Source organism: Triticum urartu, chromosome 4 (genome assembly GCF_003073215.2).
Source record: "Triticum urartu cultivar G1812 chromosome 4, Tu2.1, whole genome shotgun sequence".
Classification (NCBI taxonomy): domain Eukaryota; kingdom Viridiplantae; phylum Streptophyta; class Magnoliopsida; order Poales; family Poaceae; genus Triticum; species Triticum urartu.
The window spans coordinates 152492952-152507418 of record NC_053025.1 but is presented as its reverse complement, the minus strand read 5'-3'; the positions used below and the strand labels follow the sequence as shown (position 1 = coordinate 152507418).

Genomic DNA, 14467 nt, shown 5'->3' with positions numbered 1-14467 from the left:
ATCGTATTTTCATTCTATTTCATGTTGTTGAGTGCACTGCACTTTCAATCTACTAAACTGTCATGTCTCTTTAATCATGCAAACTTGTTATGCTTTGGTTGCAGCATGTTTCAAGTACCTGGAAATGATTTTAACTTTGCAAATAAAAAATCAGTAATACCATAACCTTGCAAATCAAAATTTAGTACCATCACAACCTTGCAAATCAATATTTAGTAATGAACATTTTAGAAAAAACTGTGCATGGCTCCACTATGGAAGACAAACCAAAATGTACATCAAAGTTCTGTCATGTTATATTTATCTTCAAGACCTCAACATGGGAAATTGCCGCGGTTGCAAGGGGAAGGCACCCGGCAGTGCCTGAGGGCTAAGGGCACTTAACTCTACAAATCAAAATTCAGTACTAACATAAACTTGCAAATCAGAATCCAGTAATTAACCTTTTTGACAAATAGTAAGTCTGCAACTCCATGGCTCCATTGCAAAGTCAGTGTACATCAGGTTCCCAGATACAACAGCAGTTACCTACTCGTACAAATGAAAGAGCAACATTACACTGACTACCCTGATGACCCAAACAGAGCAAAACAGAATCCAGGTTCATATCTAGCTTCACTAGCTAATCCATGTAGAGGCCATTGTAATCAGGTGTGGTTCGTCGTCTTCGTGCAGTCGGCAAGCCACTGACAGCTCTCTTCCATGTAGAGGCCATTTGCAAGGGATATGTAGCACCATTGAATTGCTCACAAAATAGACGGGGAGACATGTCCATCACCTAACTGCGAAGAATGATATAACGATCCATAAAGCATATCGCAGACAATTAATACCATGGCTGACTAAAATATCAACAAGCTTCAGTAAAAGCCTTTGAATAAAAAAGAGCAAATACATTTTGCATAAGAATAAGGGAACAAAGAAGAGATGATTTTAAGATCACAAAACTGTTATAACTCTGATAGAGATGATTTTAAGATCACAAAACTGTTATAACTCTGATAAGACACCATTTGAATAATATGGTGATGTGCCTACTTCTTGCAGTGAACATAAAGAAGGCTTTGCTATCATTTGGTGGAACAATTAAGCTGTACAGTACAAATACCAGACTTGAGAAGAAATTCCTTTGTTCTTGATTATGCAACAAAATTGACAAGCTCTTTCTTTCCCGGGAAACTAAACTAGTAAAACTGAATGAAGGAAACTAAGCAAATTACATTCCTAGAGATTGTAGGACGCAACAACAGAACTAAGAGGATAAATGGAAACAGGCATACCAAATACCATCTAAGCCCTCCGCAATAACATCAGTACAACTTCAAGTAAGAGGTATCAGTGAATATTGGAAATAAAAAATAATTCTACTTGAGCATGATAGTTTTCTACCTTAAGGTCGCCATTGTCCATTTAACCACGGCCATACTCGTTCTACAGATTATTCTAATTCATCTGTATATCTGTATATGTGTGATCAAAACAACAACTTCAGAAATCCTCAGATCAAGTGATCAGTTCGCACAAAAATGGCAGCTAACCTGCTGCCCCTGGTTTCCTCTATGGCTCTATGTGTTTTGTTTCCTCACCGGGACTGCGAACTGAGGAAAGGATTGGGCTGGCAGCGCCACCACCACTCGATAGAAAAAGCTCCGCTGAACGATCGGGAGTTTCTTTTTTATTTTACCGAACAATGGGCAGCTATCGACCCCTACGGGATGATGGGAAAGTCCAAAGTAGTATTGGTAAAATGACTAGTTGCCCTTTATCATGGACAGCTTCATTTGCTTGGTACTCCGATATGGGTGATTGGAGTACCAGGGTACCGTAAAAAATCTCAAATAAAATCATTTATGAACGTTAGTGCAAGTCCCTGTTACCACACAAGATTGCTTCAAATCTCAATTACAGGAACACCAAGCAACAAGCCACCTAGCTGTTCTCGGTTTCTATGAGTCTATGATGATCCCACACATGACACTTCATTCTCGGTTTCCCTAACTCCCAACTCCATGAAGGTGCACTCACTATCCTAGTTGTTCTTTCTGGACCAGGAGCGTCCAAATTGATGCTAGTCTAAGAAAGTTTACTACAGTGTTGTACAGTCGTAATGAGGCTTGGCGCCGAATGTTGATTCTGACACTATGCAGTGCTGTGATGGCTACAGTTCAGCACAAATAAAAATTTCTCACACACTGTTTTTTCTCTCATAACTATTTTTTATGGGATTCTCTCCTTTTGTCTGCATTTTTTTTTGTTGTGTGGAGAAGCACTTCAACGGTGCAATGCATCAAGAGAAAAAAAAAGAAACAAATCAAAGTGAAGAGGAAAAGGTATACTCAATAATTAAAACATTATCTTATTTAAAAACATTGCATCTGATGGGAGAAAATGTGAATGGGATATTAGTAGACGTTCAAAGTGGATGTACCTACATAAGGAGCTCGGCCACATCTTTCCCCTCCACGAATCATTGCTAATTTACTTCTGATAGGAGTAATTGCAATTCTTGTAGCACTCCCAAACAGACTCCAACCTGTAGATCATATAATACCTAGCAGTTAATAAAACTAAACAGAAAATAAAATAAAATTGAGTAGTGGGCTGCAACGACATACATGTCTTTCATTCCCGATTTCTTTAACAAAGAAGTTAAGGCAAGCATCACAAACTCTTCGAGATAATAAGCACCTCCGACCTCCAGTTCATCGAGATTTTGTACCAGTTGCTTGCGGGGGCCATCAACATGGCAGTCAAAGGATTTCTCAGTGCCATGTACTGCAAGATGCCTCAATAATTCAATCATGTACTGTAGCTCGTCTTCATAATATGCAGCGCCTTTGTACTCGAAAACATCAATAATGATTTGATTAACAACCGCAGTCATCTTCCCTAACCATAAAGATCCTTCGACTTCCTTCAAGATCTTCTTAAATAAAGGACTTGTATCATTCTGATCGAACGATCTCCATGCATCAAAGATGCCTACCAGCAAATTCAAACGAGCCCTTGAAGGCTTGAAAAAGGGATAATGGAGTATCAGTTCTCGCAAATCCTTTGTCTTGAGTCGGTCCGACCACCAGGTAGCATATAGTCCCATGCCACTCAAGAAAGCATGAAAAGGTGACAAATAAGGAACGTAAATCTGAGACTGCATGAATTTTTGCACCACTTTTGTTGCAATACTTTTAAAATCCTTCTCCATCGCAGTGACCATCTCGGGCGATATTTCAGGCTGTATATCAAATAACTTCGGACTTTTTGTGATGACCACCTTGCCATCGTAGGCATCCATATCATTTAAGCCAAAATCACCTTCCCACGAGTACCCAGCTTTATGTTTGCTAATCACATGTTCGACAAGTGCCTGAACCAAGGCGCATTTATCAGGCAAAGGTGTCATGATTTGCTTCTCAACATGACCATGTACACTCATTTCTCTAAGCAAAGCAGCGCCAAAACAATCCTCTAGCTTTTCATGCCTGAAAAAATATATACAGCAGTCTCCAATTAAGCACTAAAATAGAACTGAGTTGCATAAATAAATAATGATATAAAAGGGAAGGGATTGAGAACATTACTTTTTGGGCATTTCAAGAAATTTTAACTCGAGCTGCTGGATTAAATTCCTGTTGCATTCTGTCAGCTTTATTTTCAAACTTGTTACAAGTTCCAGCATATACTTCCGGGCAATTTCTGTTAACTTCACCCTCAGCCTGTTTACAGTATTTAGTAATTAGTACTATGATATTAAAATCAAGGAATCATAAGGAAAATAAGGTGGCTACTAATTTGAAGGGAAAGTGATGGCTACTAATTTAAAGGGAAAATTGGGAAAATTTTCAGCACATATCAGCACACAATCTTATAGCTTGGTTTTCATGCAGGTGATTGTGATTTGTCCCCTTTTGAAAAAAAGGTAATTGTGATTTCAGAATTGGAGCATACTTGTGCTAGTACTGGTAAAGTAACAGGAAAGGAAGCTTCGAAGGGGGGAGGATATCTTCAGGAAAGATCCAACTGTTGGTGCAAAAAAACTACAGGATAGGATACAAGAACAATTACTCAATGTGGATCACAGTTAGCCAAGAAACATCCAAAGCTTGAAAGAGTGGTGCCTCTGTACTAGCTGTATGATTGAAACAAGGATACATTGGTCCTAAATAACTGCCTTGGATGGAGAATATGACACCGTGCTAAACAACTAAAATGTGTAACCTTTGTAGTGTTATTTAAGTGTACCAAGACATTTTGGTGCTAGCTTTCTAAAGGTGACCTATTTGGGTGCTACATAACCAATTTTTCCAAGATTGAAGAGATAAATTTGTCAAAATTATACCTTTCGCCGCCATTGCAGACTCCCATTGCAAGGTCCTTTGACCGACTCAAGAGATGCGAGTAGAGGATGTGCAGTTCCCTTGATCCAGAACCTCTCACAAGCATGCCCCACAATTGAAAACGGTAATATGACATCGTTTCTTCGGATAGAGTAAACCTATCAAAACGAAGTTGTCTGGATTAGAACCCGTTGAGCAGAACAATAACAACAACAACAACAAAGACTTTAGTCCCAAACAAGTTGGGGTAGGCTAGAGGTGAAACCCATTGAGCAGCATGAGACAAAAAAACATAGAAAAGCGAGATAAACATACTCATCAAGAAACTCCCAAAACATAGGTAGCAATGTGGCATTTTTCTTGTCCGCTCCCTGTTCTCTCCTTTTATCCCGGCTGGGGCTCCTCTGCTCATCCCATGGGACCAAGTCATCCATGGGTGGAGGAATCAAATCACCGACAAGATTGGGCAACATTGGCAGAAGGTTGGCAAGTCCAGATTCCTCACTCGTGACATTGGCAGAAGATTGGGCATCATGATTTGAACACTGCAAACAGAACATTGACATTTAAATAAACATGCCAACAAACACAGAATAACTTATAAAGTCTTAGTTCCCCACCCTTTCATAAAAAAGAATGTAGGCCTCGCAATCAAGAACGTCCTGCAAGCTGGCTTCTCTGATCATCTCATCGCTTGCATAAAACCAAGACTTGTCATTGCTTTGATGTTCCTGACCATTCATCTTGCTAGCTCTTACATACACAATATAATGACCTCCTTTCCGATCTCCAATGTGTTGAGCAACACCAACTAGACGGTAGGTGTTATTGTCATTCTCGTCAAACCTGAAAATTACAGGAAATAGTGATGACCAGGGCAGTCGTAGAGCTGTACAGTACTGTCGCTCGCTCATAAATCACAAATACTGAGATGCCAAATTCAAAAATGTTCAGACCCAGTTCAGTCTGAATAATTGTCTGAAACTACATAAGGATGATTAATAGCTAGGTAGTGGTTGGAGATCTTCTTTGGTTAGGAAGGGAGCTGAGAGTGTAGAGTTAGTTAATAAAAGGTTCATTTTCAAAGCTAGGAACAGTAAGTATGCATGCCTTTGTTTGTCGCTAACGAGGGACAAAAGAATACTAAGTCAGCAATTATAGTTCATTTTCATATCATGGGTCCTAGCTAATCTAGCTGCTCCAGCTTTTTCATTCATGGACCTAATTAAGCTGAGCTAACTTCAGTTATACTAGTTTCTGTTTTGTTTAATTTGGACGGACGGTTGGTTTTTTTATTGATCAATTATTTCTAAATTTGAGTTGTATTTATTAATTAGTTACTGCTTCATGCTTGAAGATAGCTGGAGTAGTTACTAACACTGCGCTACTACTCTGGTTGATGCATGGATCTATATTCAGTCAGTCAAGGAATGTTTTTTCCTATAATAGTCGATCAAACAAGTTTTCAGATTCAGGTATTTCTTATCCATTCGAACAAGACTATTAAAAATGATTTCATATTCAGTCAGTCAAAGAAACATCCTTATGTAGGACCCATGAATGAAATGAGATCCTTATGTATGGCTGCATATTAAGAATCTCCTTGAAACACACATGTCCTTCCAATTTATCATATCCAGCAGGATTAGGAGCCTTTTTTTGCCTGATCAAACTAATCACCATTACATCTGGAGCTTTGGTTATAATCATTCTTTTCCTTGCAGCTCTGAAAATTTTTGTTGTTTCCTGTTTCTGTTTCTGGTCATTTTGGTTATCGTCACCACCTGACTCCACAACAAGTTTTGTGTTAGCTGCATCAGTACAAGACTCACAGAGCCAATCAGATATCAACTCTTCCTTGGTGTATAAGGAGAAGCAATCCTCAACTGATACAAGATCATCGCCATCATGTGCCTCAGCATCAGCTTTATTGCTCCTCGAAGCTACAGCAGGGAGCTTCCTATCTGGAATTGCCAGTCGGAATATAAGGGTCTCTTCATGTTTCTCCTTGGAACTGTGTACACATTCTGTGCTGGTTAGAGCACTACACTCCTCGCCTGCAAAGATGGAATTGACAATTGTGACCTTCTTTGAAGCATCCATTGAAGGTTGACGTGCTTCATCTTCCTCTTCATCCAAACCATGAAGAAAACATTGGATGAGTTCCGGCATCCTCCATTCCGCCGGTACTGAATTGGGGCCACTTTGAGCAGACAGATGCAAGCAGTTTTGTTGGGTCAAGGCGGCCTTTTGCATTGCTTGAAGGACTTGTGTTGACAAAGAGCTCTTTGAAAAGCGCAGCAATTGGCCCTTTGCAAACGTTTTGTCCCATCATTACGCTGCGCAGTGGGTCAAGGGCCAATAAGCACTGCAGCATGGCATTGAAAAAACAGGTGTTGCCGGGATTCCGCAGCCCCCTGATGACATTATATTTGGCAACGTCCTCCTTGGCTATCGCCTCTGACTGGCATATGGAAACAGGCTCCTTGGTTATGTCCTCAGAGTGAGGAGATGATGGACTGCTGGATCCCTTGTCCTCCGTCTTCACCGGTTTCATCTGCGGTGTCACCACCTCCTTCTTGCCCAAACCATCATCATCCTCCGAGCGAGGAGATGACGAACTGCTGGATCCCTTGCCCTCCGCCTCCACCGGTTTCATCTGCGGTGTCACCACCTCCTTCTTGTCCAAACCTTCATCATCCTTCGGATCAAGTGGGTTGGTGTTTGCCTCTAACTCAGTTGAAGCTTCTGCTGATTGTGATGGACGATACTTAAAAACCTTGAGTGGAACCTTCTGGTTACACTCACAACAGTACAGTATATCTTTATCATAGGTGTTGGCAAACCACCGATGCTCAGGTTGCTCCTTGTGATGTGCTCTAACATGGCCCTCTGCCTCGAATCCTGCACCACCACAAAAAAAGCTACCGCACTCCAAGCAAACCCACGAAGCGCTGCTGTTTGGTTTTGCAGGCTCCTTGGCAGCAGTGCGTCTTGCTGACCTGTTATTCTTCCTCTCCGTCTTCTCCTCACCACCCGAGCGGTGGGCAGTCAAAGCCTTAAGCTCACACGTCAAACAAACATCGCAATGTTTGGTCCGCAGCCACTTTTCATTCAACTTAGACATATGCTCACGATCGTAGTGCTGAATGCACTTAAACTCCTGCATTGGGTCACTAGGAACATAGAGGATACACGGTGAGCTTGGTCTGGATCGGTCACTAATGGCGCCGCATCGCATCCAAAAAGGAAAGGTTGGGGGAAAGTTACCTCGGTGTGGCCAGCGATTTCTGGCGAGCCGACGGGCCTTGGGCTTGGGCCCCATGGCGCCGCCGAAGCCGGACGAGTGGATTCGGCGCGGCGACGCCGGAGGGGGCGGGTACGGCCGGCGGCACGCGGACGCAGCTTCCTGTGAATGCGAAACGAAGGGGAGGGAGGGAGTGAGTGAGAGAGAGAGGGGAGGGAGACGCTGCGGCTGGAAACTTCACATGCGCCGGCAGCGGCAAATCAGGGGCACAGGGGTCGTGCAACGGAGCTACGCCCGGTCCATGCGCCGGTGCGCAGCGGAGCGCTCGATGCAATGGCACGTTTCGCGGCGGTGCGCAGTGGGCCGGGTGCATACGTTCAACAGGGTGCATCGCGCGTAGGGGTAGAAGCGTACTTGTCATTTGGACTCGTAGGACGATGCGTCAAGCCGTCAATGCCCATGGCCTTGTACTCCAATCCAGAGATTACTAGGAGTCCTTTATATCTTTTCTTGAATGTAATGTAATGTTGAAGATATTCCTGGGAGTCTATGACAGGTGATTTGGACTTGTGCCCATACAGCAACAGCAGCAGCGTGCCCATACGTACGTCCCGAGCTAGGGTTAGCACTAGTACTAGCTAGTAGCCTTGTGGGATGATAGGACCGGTAGCTCACCGGAGAGGCCGCCCCGGCGGTAGGAGTGGTGCCCAAAATACGTACGTAAGCAGAGCAGCCTCGCTCGCTCTATGGCCAGTTTGCAAATAAAGTGCAGTTTTCCAGCGTCTACCATTGCTGCCAGTGCCAGGACCCAGGAGAGAGAGAGGAGAGTTTGGAGTTTAGACTAGCTTGCTTGGTTGCACTAGCAATAAATAGCACGGCTTGGTAGCTCATGACCCTCCCTACTCATGCACAAATCCTACTACTACTACTACTAGTGCTTTGCTTATGGTTATGGTTTAGAACGACTATAGCAATGTCATCATGTTGACCCAATCGACCTAAGAACTGCTATATAGTATGGTGATTTTGGACCAAATTAGTAGTATCTAGCTTATGATTTTGGACCTAAGAACATCGTATAAATACGCATGATGAATTAACTATTATATTAACTTAAACATCATATTTTGGATCTTTATCAATTAAATATGCGAATGATCCCGTAAAGAAAAGAAAAAAAATCCCACTTATAAGAAAGAAAATTGTCCACCCATCAGACGGTGTGACCCTAATATACTTTATAACAATATATAATATAAGATCGATATACTCATATATAGTTTGTCATCTCTGTTCACCACAGCGGAGAAACCAGAAGCCAAGGTGGTCGAGGCATGGTTCGGTAATCGGTGGTTACCCAGATTCCGCGGGCCTCATGAAACCGGGGAAGCCCTTGAGTGGGACCAGATGCGACAACAACTGGCGGGTGTTAGCCTCTCCCTTGGCAGAGATGAGGTCACTTGGATGCTTGAGCCACCCGGGGATTTTTGGACCGGGTCTTTGTACCGAGAGATCTTCCGTTCGGCGCCTCCTTGCGACTTAAGTGGGCTATGGAAGGCTAGAATTCCATCAAAAACTAAAAAAAAATATTTCTTTAGCAAGTGGCAAGGAATAGGATCTCAATTGGGGATCAAGTGAGAAAACGCAACGTGCCGGGTGATGGCAAGTGCGTATGGTGTGGCGAGGATGAGACATGCGATCATACCATTTTGCGATGCGTCGTCGCTAGATTCGCGTGGAGTGTGCTTCGGGCGACTACAGGTTGTACGTGGAATCCGAGATCTTTCTTGGATGAGTTCCGTTTGATCAAAGCCTCGAGTGGCCAGGATCGTAAGCTTGCTTGGGTGGGGTTTGTGGCCCTTGCGTGGTCTCTTTGGAGAACCCGTAACAAAGCACTTATCGAGGATATATCTTTTTCCGACATCCGGCTAATGTGATGTACAAATTGGTGATCCTTTTGCAGCTATGAAAGCTTCTGGCGAGCAAGGGTGGAGCAACTCGCAGGCAGCCTTTGCACAAGGTGCTATGAGCTACGGCACGCAGGAAGGAGGGACACCACCGGTTGCGGAACCACCCGCCTTGCCGCCCACATCTAGGAGGATGGCTTTGCACACTGTGTCGTGTCAACTGGTCCTGATGGACCTTGCATCGCTCTTTGTTTCGTTATGTTCTGCTTTCGTTTATCTTTAGTACTTGATGGACTTGTCTGTGAGGGCTTCAGTTTAAGTCGGGGCATCTACCTCCGCTCTAAAAAACTCATATATGTAGTTCCATATAGTAGTATCATTTTTTTCCTTTTTAGTGGAAGCAGTATGTAAGTTGTTAGTAGTAGTATTATTTGATTTATTTATTTTGCTAATCAAGTAGTAGTAATAATAGATTGAAACAGTGCAGGGGGCGCATTTCTTTTGTACCACACCGAGAGGGTGGTCTTTTCTTTTTGAGGTAAATACACGGGCAGTCATAGAACTTGCACGTGACGGTCAGTTTGGTGCATAAACTTATAAAATACATGTTTCTAGTCATCAAACTTGCGTGGGCGTGCAAATACGGTGCTTTCTACCGTAGCTGGGCGTATTACATGCATGCGCGGCCTGCCAACATTACATGGGCCCGCTGTCAGTGGCCGAGGAGGTGGGTAATGCGCATGCGTTTTTTTTTTCAAAAAGTACCCTTGTATTTCATTTTTTTACACAGAGAAATCTGAAATAAAACGGAAAAAAAAGATGGATCACTATGGATGGGATTCGACCACACCTGCAATTCGCATGCATATTGCCCGCCAATCGGCTAACTGATATTTGACGTCTAACGTGCACAATTAGCTTTATATACAAGGACTGTTCTAATTAAAATAGAAATCAAAGAAAAGGGTTCGTGAAAAGGTGGAAGCCCCGGTTCGAACCATCCGGCCACAATGACGCATAAAAAGAAAACACAATTTATCTTATGTATTTTGCTATTGTTTTTTCTATGTAAGAAAACAACTTATATTCTAGATAAATTTTTTGAATTTGAGTATTTTTCGGAATGAATGCATGTATTTTTTACGGACAAATCAACCAATTTCCGTTAGAGTATCTATAGCAGACCCCTTATATGCGGACCCTTATAGTGTGTTTACAGTGTCTGTTCAGACAACTTTTTGGCGCAAAACCGTAAACTGACGATTATTTTATGGGTCGGCGCGATATGAGGGATTTGCTAGAGATGCGCTTAGAATTCAAAAAAATATATTAGAAAATCTAGATAAAACAAAATATAGTGCAGAATGAATGTATGTTTGCGGGCAAATGAACTAATTTTTTGTTTGAAATCGAATACTTTTAAAGGAAAAAACCTAGATAAAATAAATTGTACTTTAGAATGAATGCAAATAATTTCCTTTGGACAAATCAAAAGAAATTTCTGTTTGAATTTGAATAACTTTAAATTTAAAAATCTTGATTAAAGAAAATATAGGTCAGAATGAATGTGCATTTTTTTTGACAAATCAACCTTTTTAAGAATTTGAATAACCCAAACAAAAGATAATATAGTCCATAATGCATGTACATAATTTTTTTTCGAACAAATCAACAGAATTTTGTTTGAATTCGAATAATTTTAAATTGGAAAACTAGATTGAAAAATATAGGCCAGAATGAATGTACGTAAATTTTCCAAACAAGTCAACTAAAAATTTGCTTGAATTCTAATAATTTTAAGTTACAAAATCTAAAAAGCAAATTATAGTGCAGAATGAATGTCCGTAATTTCCTTTCAGACAAATCAGCGGAAAATATGTTCAAATTTTAATAATTCAAATTTAAAAATGTTGAGAAAAGAAAATATAATTCTAAATGTGTACCTTTATTTAGCCTAAAGGATCTACACATTGGTAGTCCGTGTAAACAACAACGGTGGTGTGGTTAGTACTCTAGCGCTATTACAGCTAGTCGATGGTTCGAACTCCCTCAAACCTATTTTCTAGTCCAAATTATTCACAACGCACACTGACGGGCAGGACCCAGCGGGATACTATTTAACATTACCTGTGTTGGAGGGCTTTTGTACGAAGTTTAAAAAAACTTGAGGGTGTTTCTATAAAAAATATCACATGCACAATGCTTCAGCCACTTTGCGGCGGTTTTTTTTATGTTAATTATGTCTATGTGAACCTTGGAACTGAGCCGTTTTGTGGCCGTGATGGTTAATTTATGTCTTATGTTTTTATGTTTGCGTTTATTTAATTTTTTCGGCATTTCATTTAGTTTTCTGTTTTCTTTAATCATGTCTACCCGGACATGATTTGAGGTGCGGCCGCGTGTTGGACGCATCGACAACCCAACGGCGCCAAGCAAACATGGGCGAACCCATTGCCGCCCCAAATGGACGAAATCCGGCCAAACCAGACGTCCGTTTGGAGTTGTGCGGTGGAGTTGTCATAAGGCGCAGAGTGTACTCTACTAGTACGTGCGCGTACCCTCGGTTTGGCAAAAGACTACACTCGTGACTCACGAAACAGTTTGAATTCAATTCGCCAAGTTGACTTTCGTCTGGTCTCCCTTGTATCAATACGTGCATGCAGTGATCGATTCAAATTTCATGCATCAATGCGCCTGGAACTGGTCGGGGCCGTAAACCGTTGGGGTCGAGCCGAGGCGAGGCCCCGGCCGGAGGGTGGAACAAACAAAGCTGGAACCTGCAAGCACCCATCTCCTTTCCCACAGCCGGATTAGAGAGGGCATGCTCGCCTGCCAAGCCACCGGCTACCTCTCGACAAGACTCCCTAGACGGGCAGAGGCTTTTGCCATCTGCAACGGCCAAGCCAACGGGCTTCTCACCTCTGGCTCCTCTTGACATGACCAGACGCCCCACTTGCAGCTTGCTTGCATACCCCGTTACCCGTACCTCAACGGAGAGAGAGAGAGAGACCGCATATTCTTTCACAGAGAGAGCTACTGATGATGCCTAAGCGGTGGTGGTGGGAAGAGAGAGAGAGAGCGAGCGAACGCGCAGCGTAGTAGTATAACAACAATGACCAAGCTTTGTTTGGAAACTGGAAACAATAATCAAAATGACCGCCAGAATCTTTTGCACCAAGGACCCCGGGACAAACCAATCAAGCTAAGGGCATCTCCAACACAACAGGCCCGCGAGATCGGGGAAAAAGCGGATTTTAGCGCGTGCTGGTCCGTTTGGCGCGCTCCAGCAGGCGCGGAAAAATACGGCGCGGGAGAAAGAATTATGCATGCTGTAAAAACCCACGCGCGCGAGCCCGCCAACTGCCACTCCATCGTCTCCTTCTTTCCCGCCGCGCCCTTCTTCCTCGCCTCCAGCTCCACGTCGGCGCCACCACGCCCTTCTCCCCATGCGGCCGCGCCTTCTCCCCCGCCGCCGGCATGCCACCGCACGCCCGGAACAACTCTAGCTACCGCGGCGTCCGCGCCCATCCCTCCGGCATGTATGTGACGCCCCCGATTCAATCGTACACTAATCATACATGCAAACGTGTATGATCAAGATCAGGGACTCACGGGAAGATATCACAACACAACTCTACAAATAAAATAAGTCATACAAGTATCATATTACAAGCCAGGGGCCTCGAGGGCTCGAATACAAGAGCTCGATCATAGACGAGTCAGCGGAAGCAACAATATCTGAGCACAGACATAAGTTAAACAAGTTTGCCTTAAGAAGGCTAGCACAAACTGGGATACAGATCGAAAGAGGCGCAGGCCTCCTGCCTGGGATCCTCCTAACTACTCCTGGTCGTCGTCAGCGGGCAGCACGTAATAGTAGGCACCTCCCGAGTAGTAGTAGTCGTCATCGACGGTGGCGTCTGGCTCCTGGGCTCCAACATCTGGTTGCGACAACCAGATAGAAGGGATAGAGGGAAAAGAAGGAGAAAGCAACCGTGAGTACTCATCCAAAGTACTCGCAAGCAAGGAGCTACACTACATATGTATGCATTGGCATCAATTGGAATAAGGCTATTATATGTGGACTGAACTGCAGAAAGCTGGAATAAGAGGGAGATAGCTAGTCCTATCGAAGACTATGCTTCGGGTAGCCTCCGTCTTGCAGCATGTAGAAGAAAGTAGACTGAGGTCCTCCAAGAAGCATCGCGTAGCATAATCCTAACCGATGATCCTCCCCTTGTCGCCCTGTGAGAGAGCGACCACCGGTTGTATCTGGCACTTGGAAAGGTGTGTTTTATTAAGTATCCGGTTCTAGTTGTCATAAGGTCAAGGTACAACTCCAAGTCGTCCTGTTACCGAAGATCACGGCTATTCGAATAGATAAACTTCCCTGCAGGGGTGCACCACATAACCCAACACGCTCGATCCCATTTGGCCGGACACACTTTCCTGGGTCATGCCCGGCCTCGGAAGATCAACACGTCGCAGCCCTACCTAGGCACAACAGAGAGGTCAGCACGCCGGTCTAAATCCTATGGCGCAGGGGTCTGGGCCCATCGCCCTTTGCACACCTGCACGTTGCGAACGCGGCCGGAAGCAGAACTAGCCCCCTTAATACAAGAGCAGGCTTACGGTCCAATCCGGCGCGCGCCACTCAGTCGCTGACGTCACGAAGGCTTCGGCTGATACCACGACGCTGGGATACCCATAACTACTCCCGTGTAGATGGTTAGTGCGTATAGACCAAATGGCCAGACTCAGATCAAATACCCAGATCTCGTTAAGCGTGTTAAGTATCCGCGAACGTCGACCAGGGCCAGGCCCACCTCTCCCCTAGGTGGTCTCAACCTGCCCTGTCGCTCCGCCACAAAGTAACAGCCGGGGGCCGTCGGGAACCCAGGCCCACCACTACCTGGATGGAGCCACCTGCCCCTTCAGCCCCCATCTCCGAACAGTATCACAGGTAAGGTAACTGTGTA

General features: G+C 43.9%; 1 pseudogene; it reads right to left on the bottom strand.

The window, feature by feature from the left end:
* Window positions 1–274: 274 nt before the first annotated feature.
* On the bottom strand, window positions 275–7795 carry LOC125551179 (annotated as a pseudogene).
* Between the last annotated feature and the right edge of the window lie 6672 nt (window positions 7796–14467).